General features: G+C 44.3%; 1 long non-coding RNA gene across 1 annotated transcript; it reads left to right on the top strand.

The window, feature by feature from the left end:
• The first annotated feature begins 12927 nt into the window (after window positions 1–12927).
• On the top strand, window positions 12928–15228 carry LOC142471344 (uncharacterized). Its single transcript, XR_012789412.1, has 3 exons — window positions 12928–13005; window positions 13363–13448; window positions 14340–15228. It is a non-coding gene; the product is annotated as an uncharacterized LOC142471344 (long non-coding RNA).
• The last annotated feature ends 401 nt before the right edge of the window (window positions 15229–15629 follow it).

Consider the following 15629-nt stretch of genomic DNA (forward strand, 5'->3'; position numbering starts at 1 on the left):
TGTGTGTGTGGCGCCGAGGGGGAAGAGAGTGGCAGTTGGGTGACGTCAGAGCCCACAATCTGATTGGCCAGAGGCTGAGGACCAATCAGATTCACCGCATCTAGCACTAACCTTTCGATTTTATATATTAAGATATGTATACACACACACACACACACACACACACACACACATACACACACACACACACACACACACACACACACACACACACACACACACACACACACACACACACACACACACACACACACACACACACACACACACACACACAAATATATATCTCCAATCCATGTAAAAGATACCCCAAGCCCCCCAATCCATGTAAAAAATACCCCAAGCCCCCCAATCCATGTAAAAAATACCCCAAGCCCCCAATCCATATAAAAAAAATACCCCAAGCCCCCCAATCCATGTAAAAAAATACCCCAAGCCCCCCAATCCATATAAAAAATACCCCAAGCCCCCCAATCCATATAAAAATACCCCAAGGCCCCCAATCCATATAAAAAATACCCAAAGGCCCCCAATCCATATAAAAAATACCCCAAGCCCCCCAATCCATATAAAAAATACCCCAAGGCCCCCAATCCATATAAAAAATACCTCAAGCCACCCAATCCATATAAAAAATACCCCAGCCCCCCAATCCATATAAAAAATACCCCAAGCCCCCCAATCCATATAGAAAATACCCCAAGCCCCCCAATCCATATAAAAAATACCCCAAGCCCCCCAAACCATATAAAAAATACCCCAAGCCCCCCAATCCAAATAAAAAATACCCCAAGCCCCCCAATCCAAATAAAAAATACCCCAAGCCCCCCAATCCATATATAAAATACCCCAAGGCCCCCAATCCATATAAAAAATACCCCAAGCCCCCCAATCCATATAAAAAAATACCCCAAGCCCCCCAATCCATATAAAAAATACCCCAAGCCCCCCAATCCATATAAAAAATACCCCAAGCCCCCCAATCCATATAAAAAATACCCCAAGCCCCCCAATCCATATAAAAAATACCCCAAGCCCCCCAATCCATGTAAAAAATACCCCAACACCCCCAATACATATATATATAATTCAAACTTAACTTGGGGATAATCTCAGTCGGTCAGGCCGGTGGCTGCAGGGTGGGGGGCGCGCGATGTGCCGGTGGCCGTGCTGCTGGGGGGGGCACGATGCTGCATGGGGCGATGCTGCGGGGACGATGCTGTGGGGGGGGGTACGGGGGTGTCCCGCGGCTGCGGCTGTTGTCTGCCAGCTGAGAGGGGTGGCTGGACGGCCCGATCCTGTGGGGTGGCGGTGCTGCCAGGGGCCCGGCGGCTGGTCACAGCAGTTGCCGCCGGCCCCGCTGCAGGCACCCCACATTGCTGCTCCCGGTGTGCTGCTGGGTTGGGGAGACCGGGGGGGTGGTGGGACGGCCCGGTGGTGGCAGTGGGGGGGGGGGGCAGTGCCCCAATGCTGCTGCTGCAGCAGCGAGGGCTGGCCGTTTTGGCCCGATGGCTTCGGGGGGGATTAGGTGGCAGGGGCTGCGGGAGATGTGGCAGGGGCTTCAGGGGGGCCCGCTGAGACACCTGTCTCTAGATTTCCCGCGCGCGCCGGACCTCCCTATCACACCGGCACGCCGGAACCTTAAGCCAACCTACTTGCGGCGCTGCCAACTGGGAGACCAGGCGCCTTTTTTTTTTTTTTTTAAATAACTGGCGCCCGTGAGGCCGGGCCCCCCTCACCCACGGGGCCCGGGACGCCAGTGCCCTTTGTGTCCCCCCTGTTGGCGGCCCTGCCTTCCAGGCACACCTCCACTGCTGCGGGTGTGTGGTATTATTCCTTCCCACCTCAGTGCCGGGGTCTTGTCTTGTTTGTGGGCAGCGCGAGCGTTTCAGTGTTATTGTGTGTCTGTGCAGTATCTCCCTTCTTCGTGGTGTGCTATTGTGTGTCTTAGCAGTATGTTCCTTCTTCATGGTGTGTTATTGTGTGTCTGTGCGGTATCTTCCTTCTCATGGTGTGTTATTGTGTCTGTGTAATATCTTACTTCTCCATGGTGTGTTATTGTGTCTGTGTAAATTCATTCTAGTTGGGAGTTTTTGGGCTGGTTTTACCAATATAGCATACTTGGTGACATCATCATATATACCTCATTCCAAAATATGCAGCAGATGGTTCCTTTAACATGGAATGTTCTATGCTCGTGGCTGGCTGTGGGAACTTGGCATACATGTGAGCAAAGTTTGCAGCGTGCGCTTTTGCGTAGTCTTATGCCAGTCTCATTATGAAGTTGTCTGTTAACTAATTTCTGTCTGAGGTTTGCAAAGATGGGAGGTTTGGGGATGATTTCGTTTAATTTGTCATCCTCTGTCAGTATGGGTTGCAGATCTTTGAACCTTTTTCAATTCAATTCCCCCTAGGGCAGGGTTGTATGTGACTACCAGTGGTATTCGTATATTTGTTCCTTTTAGTGTTGGAGCTGGTTTTCTCATGACTTTTTGTAGTGCAGTTGCGATCATTTGGGTAATATTCTTTGGCTTGTGTCTCTTCTGTCTGAATGATTCAGTCAGGGCTGTGAGGTGTCTGTTCTTGTGGGATATCTTATGGCCTGGCTGTGTATGATGGTTTGTTTTCTATGAGTAGGATGGCATATACATGTAACGGGGTTTCCCCCACCCAATCGCAGATCACACGGTGTGGGGGCAGGAAACATACATGGTTACTAATTGTGGTGCATAACCTGTTGGCTCACAGGAGGGCTGAGCTTCCGCCACGGGGAACCTGGGGTAATATTACTGTGGACAACTTACGTTTTAAGATGCAACGCCTCCACCTGCGATGGCTCCCACCAGAGGGGGAGTAGTTCCTCGCAGGACAATCAATACTCACACACAAAATATATATATGGGACTTTACTTATTCCGCAACACAACATATAACCACATCAGTTTGCATAACCTGTGTCCCTTCCTGGAGGAGACACTTACTGCGCCATGCAGGACGCTTACGCTAATTTGCACCATGGAGGGCGCTAACACTTCTAGGCGTCACGGCGGACACTACCACCTCTAGGTGTCACGGCGGACGCTACCACCTCTAGGCGTCACGGCGGACGCTACCACCTCTAGGCGTCACGGCGGACGCTACCTCCCAAAGAGTGATCCCACCCTGTGTCCAGTAACCCCAACCCAATGTCTCGCACTCCCAAGTCATATACCAATGTGTGTGTGTGACTGCGCAGCCACTATGTCTGGTGATAGGCCTTGTTGATGCACGTGAGTTGTGGGTTACCTGCCCGGGCTCCAGCCACGGGTGCCGCTATATCACTGGGGTTGGGTCCACCGGGATATCCTCCTACGCGTGGGGTGAATTCCAGCGCGGATAATATCACCGTACAGCTCCGCACCGTCTCTACCTTAGTTAGGGTCTGTCTGCTGCCAGCAGGCCGCAGTCACGCTAGCTGGGCCTCCGTGGAGATAGTCCAGCTCCCTCTTAGCAATCCGAGCAATGTCCGTGATACACTCCTAGCAAATATATAATGGGGCCGGGTCCCTAACCTAGGGCCTGTCCCTACAATACTCAGCTGGGATGACTCAGGGCTATCTGGGGCCTAGGGGACTTGCTGGCCTAGTGCAGAGAGTCACAGACCCCTGCACCCTACCTCCTTCCCCTAGCAGCTCCAGTCACCAACTGCTTTTCTCTGTCTGCTTTGTGCTGCCAGACTCACAGCTCTGCCTCAGACTACCGCAACAATGTTGCAGACCTCCAGGTGCCTCTTACTGACAGAGGCAGCACAGCAACAGGAACTCACTCTAACAACTCAGCAACAACTAACAACGCGCGCTCGCATACCAGAAGGAGGGGGTGAGTGCGCAAGGGGGGGCTAGCATGTCAAGGGGGACCTGGCTACATACAGTTTACACAATGATAAAATAACGAGACGGGTTTTGAGCCAGTCAAGCTTCCGTAGCTGCCATACAGATCAGAGTGTGAGGTCCCCCGGAGGCCTTGGAATGCGTTGGGGACAACGCAGCGCTTCTCCTCTGCTGCGAATGAACGGTCACACACCACATATAGTATAGTTCTATTACTGAGAGATGAAAAAGGAGTGCATAGTTATAACGTCTAAAATATGCTAGTGTGTGCATTAAAAAGGGAGTTGTATGGACAAGATGTCATTTAATTAATACCATGTAGTGGATTAGTAAACATGGGTTAGTACTTATGTACTTTTCATTAGATGATGTTAATAATCTGATGATTCATCTCCCTTCAGGTTAACACAGAATTAGTTAGGAGCGCATGAGGGGGGGTGGGGGGGGGGGTGAATATTTTTGAATGATATACAAAGAAGTTTAATTAACCAATATGAATAGAAATATTAACTCCTTCACTGTTAGACAGTGATGCAGTATTTCCTCTCTCTATAGTATACGTGAATCTCTGGCTCTGCTCATCTCTCTATTTGAAATACACAGCTACTGTATAACGCTCATCTCCTCTCTCTCTCTTTGAAAGATGCACAGCTATCTCTCACTCTTTTCCTCTCCCTTTCTCTGTAAGATGAACCGCTCTGTGTTTTTTATTGTTCTCTCTCTCTCTCTCTCTCTCTCTCTCTCTCTCTCTCTCCCTCTCTCTCCCTCTCTCTCCCTCTCTCTCCCTCTCTCTCCCTCTCTCTTCGAGCTCTCTCTCTCTCTCTCTCTTCAAGCTCTCTCTCTCTCCAAGATGTACAACTATCTCTGTCTGATCCCCTCTCCATAAAACATAGCCTCTTGCCAAAGCTATACACAGCTAAACCCAGTTATATACGGCTGCCTCTCACTCTGCTCCTTCTTCCACTACACACTTGACTTTTTCTCAAACTGCTCCTCCTGACTCAGCAGGCTCAGCTATCTCCCACCCAAAAAAAAACACATAAGTCACCTCTGTTGACGTGAAAATGTGAATCCTGCACCTGTTTCTCCTGGTCACTCTTTTCTGGCATTACATCTCTTAATCATGTGTAAAATATTTGAGCTAATTGTCTAAATGTTCCTAGCAGAGAAAAAACACATTCAGAATGTCAGGTTGTCACCTCTGAGCAATGGTAGGTTCTCCCTTCCCCACTACACCACCATATAAAACCCAACTGGATTAATATTCACATCATTACAACCGTGCATACTGTATGCTCCTGGATCACTGACTTGGACACTACAAGGACTAAGATCAAACAACCTCAAGAGAAGATACAATGGGATCCTTGAAGTGGCTTCTCCTGGCCAACGTTATCCTGCTCTCTGTCCTGTTCTTTGATTGCACAGGTACGTTTCAGGAAATAGTTCTTGATTTCACCAATATAAACATTCACATAACAAGTTCTAGAAAAGTCATTTTCTCCTTTATTTTGGAGGAAAGTGGGTATAGTGTTTTTAATAACGAGTTCTAGAAAATTAGCCTTTGTGAAAACTCAAGACTATTGTATAGGTCTGTAAACTGAAGTTTTCTCATTAAATTGATTACACAAGAGTTCTGGGAAATCAACTTTTCTCATTAATTTGTAGCAAAGATACTAAATTAGTATTAAAGTCTATAAATTGAGGGGGGGAGTGGGAGTACCAGTATTTGAAGCTAGAGTAAGAGAGTAATTTAATACAAAGGTCTAGAAAGTGAGGGATTATCACTATGTTGAAGCTAAAACACAAATTGAATGCCAAGTTTTAGAAATGAAAATGTCTCTAAAATTGAAGCTAAGGCTGTGCTTATAGTGCCAGCGACGGTGACAGCGATGTGACGTCGCTTCAAAACAAATGCATTGCCGCCGTCACGTGCGCTTATAGTAAACGCGACACGATGGCATGACGGAGCGATGGAGTGACGGCTTGGTCGCAATCGCTGGAAGTCATCTCAATTTTGATTTGAGGTTAAGAAAGGATTAAGGAGAATATGAAGTAGTTAGATAATTGTGCACAAGACAAGGTAGACCCTTATCATCTATCCTGAACTCAACATTACTGTTTTCCCCCCCGATAATATACTTCTCTTCACTATTCTTCCATACAAATGTAGGTTTAAAAAAAAAAATCTACATGCCATTAGAACAGACATAAAAAATTACTTTGACCAATCAAAAAATATTATTCCAAGCTCGAGAAATTTAGTTTTTTATAATTTTATTTATAATTTATAAACTAAGAGAATGAATTATTACATACAGTAGCTCTGAAAAAAAATAACTTGAAGCTTAGAGAGGAATTTAATATAAGTGATTTGTGGTTTCCAATTATAACAAGAAGTTAGGAACATCTTAAAATAGATAGATAATTATGCAAAACACAATGGAGATATGTATCCTCCATTCAGAACTCAAAATAACTTTTGTTAAGTTACATTCTGCACCTATGTCCTATATACTATTCATCCGTAGGTAGGTTTTAGAAATATTAGTGGATATATCATGATAGAGTTAAAAACATAAATTACTTTGAACACAAAAAAATACTAGGCGGCTCTAGAAATATACATTTTTTTAATACAATTTAGAGCGTAATTTAGTATCAAGCTCTGGAGATTTTTTTCAGTAAAATTACATTTTAGAGTAAGTAACCTTGACATACAGGACATGGTACTGTAGTCCCTTATCTCCCACCCATAACTCCCATTGTCATTTTTTAGGTCATTTAAATTATTTTCTGGAAGTAAAAGATATACATTTACATATTGGATTTACCCATATGGATTTTGTAATTCAGAGTGATCTTCGGACCTATAAATTATTAAGTACAGACTCACACAATCCTGCTTTTTTAATCCAATGTAGAGTGACCTCCCAACTCCAGATTATGGGGATAGGCTCAAGCAGTCTTGGGTTTATACCTAATGTAGGGTTACCTCCTGACTGCAGGATATCAGGGACAGGATCTGACAGTCCTGGGTTTACACGTAATGTAGGGTGGCCTCCTGACTGCAGAATTTCAGGGACAGGGTCAGACGGTCCTGGGTTTATATTTATTGTAGGGTGACCTTGTGACTGCAGAGTATCAGGGACAGGGTCAGACAGTCCTGGGTTTATATCTATTGTAGGGGAACCTGTAGGGAGAGGTAATTGAGAATGTTCACAGGTAGTGTTAGGACCTGCGTATACTGGTCATGCCGTGACGTGGCTGCAGGCTTATAACGCTTTGGCCAAAGGGTTTAACTAAATGACCCTTACTCATGGGAATACAAACATTGATGTACAGTATTTAACTAAAGTATGTATTTTGTCACATTGGATGTAGCATTGAGTATTTTTTGTCATTGTTGTATACATTTAGCCACGCTCAGTAGCGCTCGTTTTGACACATATATATATAATGTGATGGGTTCTGGGGTTAGAGCGTGCAGGGAGTGCGTGTTCATTGCAGTTTGAGCTCTACACTGCAGAATAAATACCTGGGATAGCCCTGGATAAGGAGCCAGCAGATACAATGACACGTTAGCCGTGTCTCCTTTCTGCGTGGCAGCTAATGCTATTAAATGGCTCCTGCTGGCGCGTTGTGTAATTCCCATTGCAATGTACCAGCGGGATTAATAATGTCAGTTACTTCTGTATGTAATGTGGTATTCTGACACAAAGGAGACACTAATACTTACACAATCTGTCTGTGTGTTTCAGGTGCACAGAGTAGTACAACAGCAGGTACGTCGTATGTTACCTACACCCCAGTATCCCCCCCCCCCCCTGTGTTTTACATGTCGCTATAAGTCTCTTCTCTCAGTATTGGCTCCCTCTCTCCCCTCCTTCCGCCCCTTCCCCTCCTTCCCCTCCTTCCCCCCTCCCACCAGCAGGTACGTTGTATATTCACTACCCCCAGTATCCCCCCCTCTGTGTTTCACATGTCGTTATCGGTCTCTTCTCTCCATTTTGGGTCTCCCTCTCTCCCCTATTTCTTTCTAATTCTCTCCTTTCTTTCTACATACCGTATGTGCTGTTTTCCATTCTAGATCTCTCTCTCTCTCTCCATTCTGGATCTCTCTCTCTCTCTCTCTCTCTCTCTCCATTCTGGATCTCTCTCTCTCTCTCTCTCTCTCTCTCACTCTCACTCTCACTCTCACTCTCACTCTCACTCTCACTCTCACTCTCACTCTCACTCTCACTCTCTCTCTCTATATACTGTATATAAAAACTAATACCACTCCTGGCACTGCACCCCCTACAGATACAACTACTGCTGCAGCACCCGCTACTACTGTAGCAACCACTACTACTGCAGCAACCACTACTACTGCAGCAACCACTACTACTGCAGCCCCCACAACTACTGTAGCAACCACTACTACTGCAGCCCCAACTACTACTGCAGCACTCACTACTACTGCAGCCCCCACTACTACTGCAGCAACCACTACTACTGCAGCAACCACTACTACTGCATCCCCAACTACTACTGCAGCACCCACTACTACTGCAGCCCCAACAGCTACTGCAGCCCCCACAACTACTGTAGCAACCACTACTACTGCAGCACCCACAACTAATGTAGCAACCACTACTACTGCAGCCCCCACTACTACTGCAACACCAACTACTAGTGCAGCACCCACTACATATACAACTACTACTGTAGCAACCACTACTACTGTCACCCCCACAACTTCTGCAGCACCCACTACTACTCAAGCACCCATTACTACTCCAGCACCCACTACTACTACAGCCCCCACTACTACTATTGCCACCACTCCTACTGCAGCCCCCACAACTACTACTGCAGCCCTTACTACTACTGCAGCCCCCACTACAACGGCAGCACCCACTACTACAGCAGCACTCACTACAACTGGAAGTGCCACTACAGGGACCACCGGTAAGTCATAAGCTTTTTTTTAAATGTATTCCTTGTTCTGCTGAAAAGGGTCAGTCCCAAGTGTCATGTTTAAGGGGTCAGTCCCTTCTAAGAACAAAGTGTACTAATGGCAGCGGTATGTTCAATGGACCAGTCCCTCCTAGGAGCAAAGTGTACTAATGGCAGTGACATTATTAAGGGGTCAGTCCCTCCTAGGTGCAAAGTGTACTAATGGCAGTGACATTATTAAGGGGTCAGTCCCTCCTAGGTGCAAAGTGTACTAATGGCAGTGACATTATTAAGGGGTCAGTCCCTCCTAGGTGCAAAGTGTACTAATGGCAGTGACATGTTTAGGGGGTCAGTCCCTCCTAGGGGCAAAGTGTACTAATGGCAGTGACATGTTTTTTTTTTGTTAACATTTCTTTATTTTCTATGAGCACGGTTACCACATACAATGAACAAAACATGATGAACATTCAGGCAACCATAAATTAACAGCATTTTTTTAACAAATGTTGAACTTTAAATGATAAAAATAATGACGACGGGGAAGAGGGGGGGAGAAAAGGGGGTAGAGAGAAATAAAGAGACAGAAGAAAGGAAAGAAGCGCTCTGCAGGTCCTCACACCTCGCCGCAGACTCCTCCACGCACAGCACCCTTTACAAGACCTGTGTACTGTAGCAGTGCAGTGGACACCCAGTCTGAATATCTATCTAAGGAGGCCCATAACCTCTTTAAAGGTATCGGGAGGCGGTGTGTCCATAAAGGGTTTCCACTTACTCAGGAATGTATGTCTCCAAGTGAGTCAAATTTTTCCCTCATCAAAACTGCGAACAGATACGATTCTAATTGTCCAATTGTTGGAGCGAATGGTTTTAGCCAGTTGACCAGAATCAGCTTGAGTGCCAAAAGGGGAATCATTACCACCAGCTGCGGCAAACTGACCGTCATGGTATTCCAGCCATCCATATATCCAAATAACATTGGTTTAAAGTCATGGGGAAGCTTTGTTTTTAGCAGCTTGTTTGGAAACCTTAAGGTTTTATTCCCCCCAAAAATTTTTCCAACAGTACCACAGGCAAGATGCCGCACATTTTACACTCAAGTGAAGAAATGTGTTGGAAATTGTTTAGTTGTCCTGGGGTGAGGAATGACCGGTACAATATTTTAATTTGCAGTTCCCTCAAATTGGCACCCAGAGTAATGGAACGAACACTCTCGTAGCCAACCACCAGGACCTCTTGATCTATCAGATCAGGGAAGTCCGCCTGCCACTTGACCAATAAGAGACTGCAGAGACCCACAGTACGGGTCTCTATAAGGGCGGTATAGATACGTTTAGATGTAAAACCCGTTTGAATGGATATCTCAAGACCGGACTCCAAGGCTTTGTGTTCCCTCATCAAGGAAGTCACATAATGTCTCAACTGTAAGTAGGCAAAGATGTATTTATTTAGTAATTTATATCTTTCTCTGAGTTGTTGAAAGGTTGGGTTGAGTTGTTGGAAGTCCTCTACTGGCCCAAGTCCTGAACACTGCATTCTCTTGGGATGCAGTAAATTCGGAGCTCCCTACAATCGGTAACAAACTGGATACTCTCAGTGGTAGCTAAAATATTTTCTTACTTTACGCCAGGCTCTTACAGTATCTTCAAACATAATGCCATTAAGAGTGTTATTTGCATTATTCTTATCCTGTAGGAACGGCAGGAATCCCAGGGAGTGTGGGAGAGCCAGTTGTCCCTCTATTCCAGAATTCACAAACTCTGCCTTGTCAAGTAGCCAATCCCTAATGTACTGTATCTATCAATCAAGCGCAATCAGGTTAAATGATGGCAGTGACATACTTAAGGGGTCAGTCCCTCCAAAGTGTACTAATGGCAATAACATTGTCACAGGAGACCAGGCAGTTTACACCTTTTTCCCAGGATCATTCATTGAGCAAAACAAGATAATGAAATAAATTGTCATTTATTTGCATAAATTGGCATACACACAGTGAAACACAAAATACAGACGAAAAGCACACTTACTGGGAGTTGAAAACTAGACTGTTCTAGGTGCAGGGAACTCTAAAAAGAGTTTTACCCTGTGCGGGACATGGCCCGGAATCTCCTAGTTCCCAAATCGGCATGAAGTTCCACACGTCACCGCTCCCTTCTCTTCTGAGAACTTGGACTTTTTCTTGACCAGGTGTTAGTACCAAACTCCTGGAACTAAAATTGGCTTGCAATCCCAGCCGCGACCACTACATTCTATTCTGATAACTTGGTCCCAAAAAGACGGGACTTAGTCTCTGGCGGGCAGACTTTTCAACTTCAAAACGAAGCCGGTCGCTCTTGCTATTTGCAAAAGAGCATCTTTGAAAAGCCTGCCCGCACTTCTCCCACTAGAAATCTCAAACCTGATTGTCTCAGGGGTGTCTTATAGTATTTGGAGTTTCAGTCACCACATACTACAGCCAATCAGCACGTGGGAACCTTCTCAGTAGCCAATCAGACCAAAGCCGGTACAGAAAGCCGGGTTAGCGGTGGAATCTGAATCTGCCAAGGGACATGGGAAAGTTTTGCCACCTCGATCCCTGGCTATTCAATGCCACCCACTGGGCCAGGCTCCCCTAAGTCTGGCAGAACAAATGGCAGCCTGGATGACTGCCATTGTGCCCCAGACTTGGGTACTTGAGCCTTTCCCTGCTACCCAAATGGCTTTCACACCTCCTCCACATCTGGCAACGTTGAACTCCGATGTCCAGCAGACTTACTGGCACCAACTTGGTAGCCCTGACAACCTGTGTGGTCATTGGTCCCGAAAGTCCCAGCTCATATACAGTGCACCACAGTACTGTACATCACAGCAGTATCACAGTATTAATAAAAAATATGCTTTAAAACCTTCCTACGTCTCTGGGTATGGGGAAGAGATTAGAAAGATGCTCATTTATTTCTATCAGCCCTTATTCCCCACATACTATCTTTAGACTTAGACTGGACTCTGTGAATCCACTCACAACCTTAGATATGGTTGGAGCACCCATGAACCCCAATATAGTTTCTGGGCTACATGGGCCTTAACTGGGGTATCCCCCTTAACCTAGGGACCCTTTAGTTACAGGGACACTTTTCCTTCCTTTGCTCCATTTACCTTTCTGGGCTATGCTGAAGCAGGGAACCCTAGCGCAGAGTCGTGCAAGCATTTTCAAGGGGAGATATTGCCAGAACAATGTCCTGTATCCGAGAATCAGGCATGATTCCTGGGTACACATTTAGAGGAACCGACAACTCCGGACCCCAACTACCTAGGCACATTCTGACAACAATTCCTCTGCAAAATCCCCCTTGAAACCCATGCCCTAGCAATCCCTGCTCGCTGGCATCCCTGGAATGGTAAAAACACAAAAATTCTTTATTAACGCAAATTACAGGACATATTTAAGGGGTCAGTCCCTCCTAGGAGCAAAGTGTACTAATGGTAGTGACATTGTTAAGGGGTCAGTCCCTCCTAGGGGCAAAGTGTACTAATGGCAGTGACATGGTTAAGGGGTCAGTCCCTCCTAGGAGCAAATGTACTAATGGCAGTGACATGGTTAAGGGGTCAGTCCCTCATAGGGGCAAAGTGTACTAATGGCAATAATATGTTTAATGGGACACATATGGGTGACTGATGTCTTAGTTACCAAAATATGACATAATTAAGTAATTAAAAAAAAAAATGTTTAAATGAATTTGTAAACATTGTGAATAGAGACAGGGGGGGGGGGGGTTGATTACCTCCGACTGTTTCTGTTAGTCTGATGTCACTGTGAGTTCAACAAGAGTTTGCACAGGCAAATCCCTCCTCCCGTTCCCCCTCTTCCCTTCCCCTTATCTGTAATGTGTCTCTGATAAGAAAAGGGATGGGTAAGGGAAAGGAAAACACTTGATTGACAAATACGGCCCCATTCAGAGGCCCCTAAGTAAAACTCATATATATATATACTCTTATTTAGAGTTCCCTGCACCTAGAACAGTCTAGTTTTCGACCCCCAGACCCCCAGTAAGTGTGCTTTTCGTCTGTATTTTGTGTTTCTCTGTGTGTATGCAAATTTATGCAAATAAATTACAAATTATTCCATTATATATCATTGTTTTATCTGTAGCAGGAGGCGGCAGCACAGTGATACAGAGTACCACAAGCACAACTCAAGCATCGTCTGCCATTTCAGCAGGTAAGGGAGATACTCATCATCAATATACTGCACAGCATGTTCATATCAGTGTATAGATACTCTGCATCATTATACTGCACAGCATGTTCATATCAGTGTATAGATACTCATCAACATTATACAGAACAGCGTGTTCCTTATCAGTGTATAGATACTCAGCATTATTATACAGTGTGACATGTTTATCATGTTTATTTTCAGTGTATAGATAATCAACATCATTATACAGTGTGGTGTGTTCATTATCAGTGTATAGATACTCAACATCATTATACAGCGCAGTGTGTTCATTATCTGTGTATAGAGATACTCAGCATCATAATAGATTGCAGTACATACTCTCTTGCTTTCTTACAGTGCCAATCTGGGGTATTATTCTTCTCGCACTGGTTGCTGCACTTGCTGCTGCCCTACTCCTGGGTTTGCTCTTTTTGCTTTTTGTAGTGAGTATTTGCCTTATAAACATTACTAAACACCATATACAGGAATGTTCCGTCTTCCATGTTATATCCCAACACAGATAACCTAACCATAACACATTAACCCTAATTACCTGATCTTGCCCTTAAAACTGACTATAACACCCTATTCCAAACCCAACCCTATTAAAATAATACTTGCCAACTAGAACAACCACATACTGTATAATACCAAATCTAACAACCCTATCCTTAACAAAAACCTGCCCACTGATCCTAATACACGTACCCTAAGCCAACACTAAGCCTATATTACCTGCCCTAATACTTCACTAACCATAACTTTGACATCATCTCTTACACTAATCCTAACATAATTAGCCTAGCGTGAATAGTAATAAATACTGTACCAAAAACACTAAATATATAACACCCAAATAATAAATACCAAACCCAACCCTAACCTTAAAAAATAATAAACCCCCAAAATCTAAACATAAGATTGCATCCCTAATCCTAAACCTAACCCTCACTTTAACAAAACCCTATACACTAATATTTGTAAATTAGCCTAACGGGAACCCTAACATTTACTCAAACCCAACCCAATAAGCATACAATACCAACTCTAACCCTAACCTTACCACTACCCTTACACTAATCCTTGTACATTATCCAAACATGATCCCTAACACTAACTCTAACCCAACAGACCAATCCTGTAATAGGGTTAGTTTTAGGGTTTCTAACTTAAACAACAATTCTTACACCAATCTTAATACACTAATCTAATTACCACTAACCCTATCCATCATACACTGACCTAATACATAAACCCTAATACATACACCCTAATACATTTCCCATGCCACTAACCCTATAACTAAATGTAACCCTGAGCTCTTTCCTCTGCAGGTACTGAAGTGTGGGAGAACTCGAATGTACAACCTAAACAATTATCCTTCGTACTTCGATTACGTGGACGGGAACATCTCTGGAAGACCCCACGTACACCATGACCCGGAGGGGGGTTCACGGCCGGGAGAAAACTTTAACCGGAGACCCTCGTCAACCAGAGAGCAGCATGAGATGCGCCCAAAACCTTCCCAATCGGGACAAAGTCACCAATAAACCCCATGGTTCTACTCTAAATCCTGTATAGGATCGTCCTGTTGACGACTCGGCTAATATCCTACTTCTACTAATACCTAGATTGTAAACTATGTGGGTCTCAATCGGAAGCAGGGACCCCAGCAGCGTGACTGCAGCAGGCACTATCTCGGACGCCGTGGACTTTCACATTTTGTGAACACGGCGTGGGAGATAGAAAGTCTTTCTACATCAGCATAAAAACTAAAACCCACATCTTCTAAAAGTCACATAGAATTTGCTTTGTATGAAACGTATTAAATTTATTCCTAACTTTATTATTATAAATTATTGACACACAAAAATCCCATTCCTGATTTGTTTTAATTATTTGTTAAGCATTGTGTGAGGGGAATCTTTTATTTATTTAAATAGAAAATACAATTATTTACAAATACGCTCAAATATTTTTAAAAAAGCATCCCGAGAATCGCAAACGTTGCATTTTATTTTATAGAGATTCCCTTCCAAAGAAATGTAAACGTATCTCACCAACATCTCAGATTCCCCTCTGTTATATAATCTTTATATCTGATCGATAATTAACACAAAGTGGTCAAGTAAGTTTCCTGCAAAAAAAAATCTAATCATTAAAGTCCTATAGAATAAAAAAAGTCTTGAGTCTGTGTCTTTGTTTGTCTTCATACTATTCACATTAATAGTTGCCACTTTCAGCAGAGAGGGGCACTATGGCATATTTAGTGTATTAATCACCATTTTTTTTTCTTTTTATTAACACTTTTCCTTCTTGGCCGTACGCTTTCTCCCGGGGGGGCTCTCTGACGGCAGATTTCTCTTATTTGATGGTCCGGCCATCTCAATGTCTTGAATAGATCCAGACTGCTGCGGGGTCTGATTGTCCGACATATCGGGGTCTGCGTCATCCATCTTTTCACTCCAACTTTTTTTTCTCATATGTATTGTGCAGCGAGATTTCTTCTGAGACAGTTTGATTATCTTCCGTTGTTGTAGTTTTTGTTCCAGATGAGCTTTTTTGGGCAGTCTTATTTTTCCTTTTTATTGTTTCCAATTAATCGTCGCCATTTCTGTGAGGTT

Source organism: Ascaphus truei, chromosome 20 (assembly GCF_040206685.1).
Source record: "Ascaphus truei isolate aAscTru1 chromosome 20, aAscTru1.hap1, whole genome shotgun sequence".
NCBI lineage: Eukaryota > Metazoa > Chordata > Amphibia > Anura > Ascaphidae > Ascaphus > Ascaphus truei.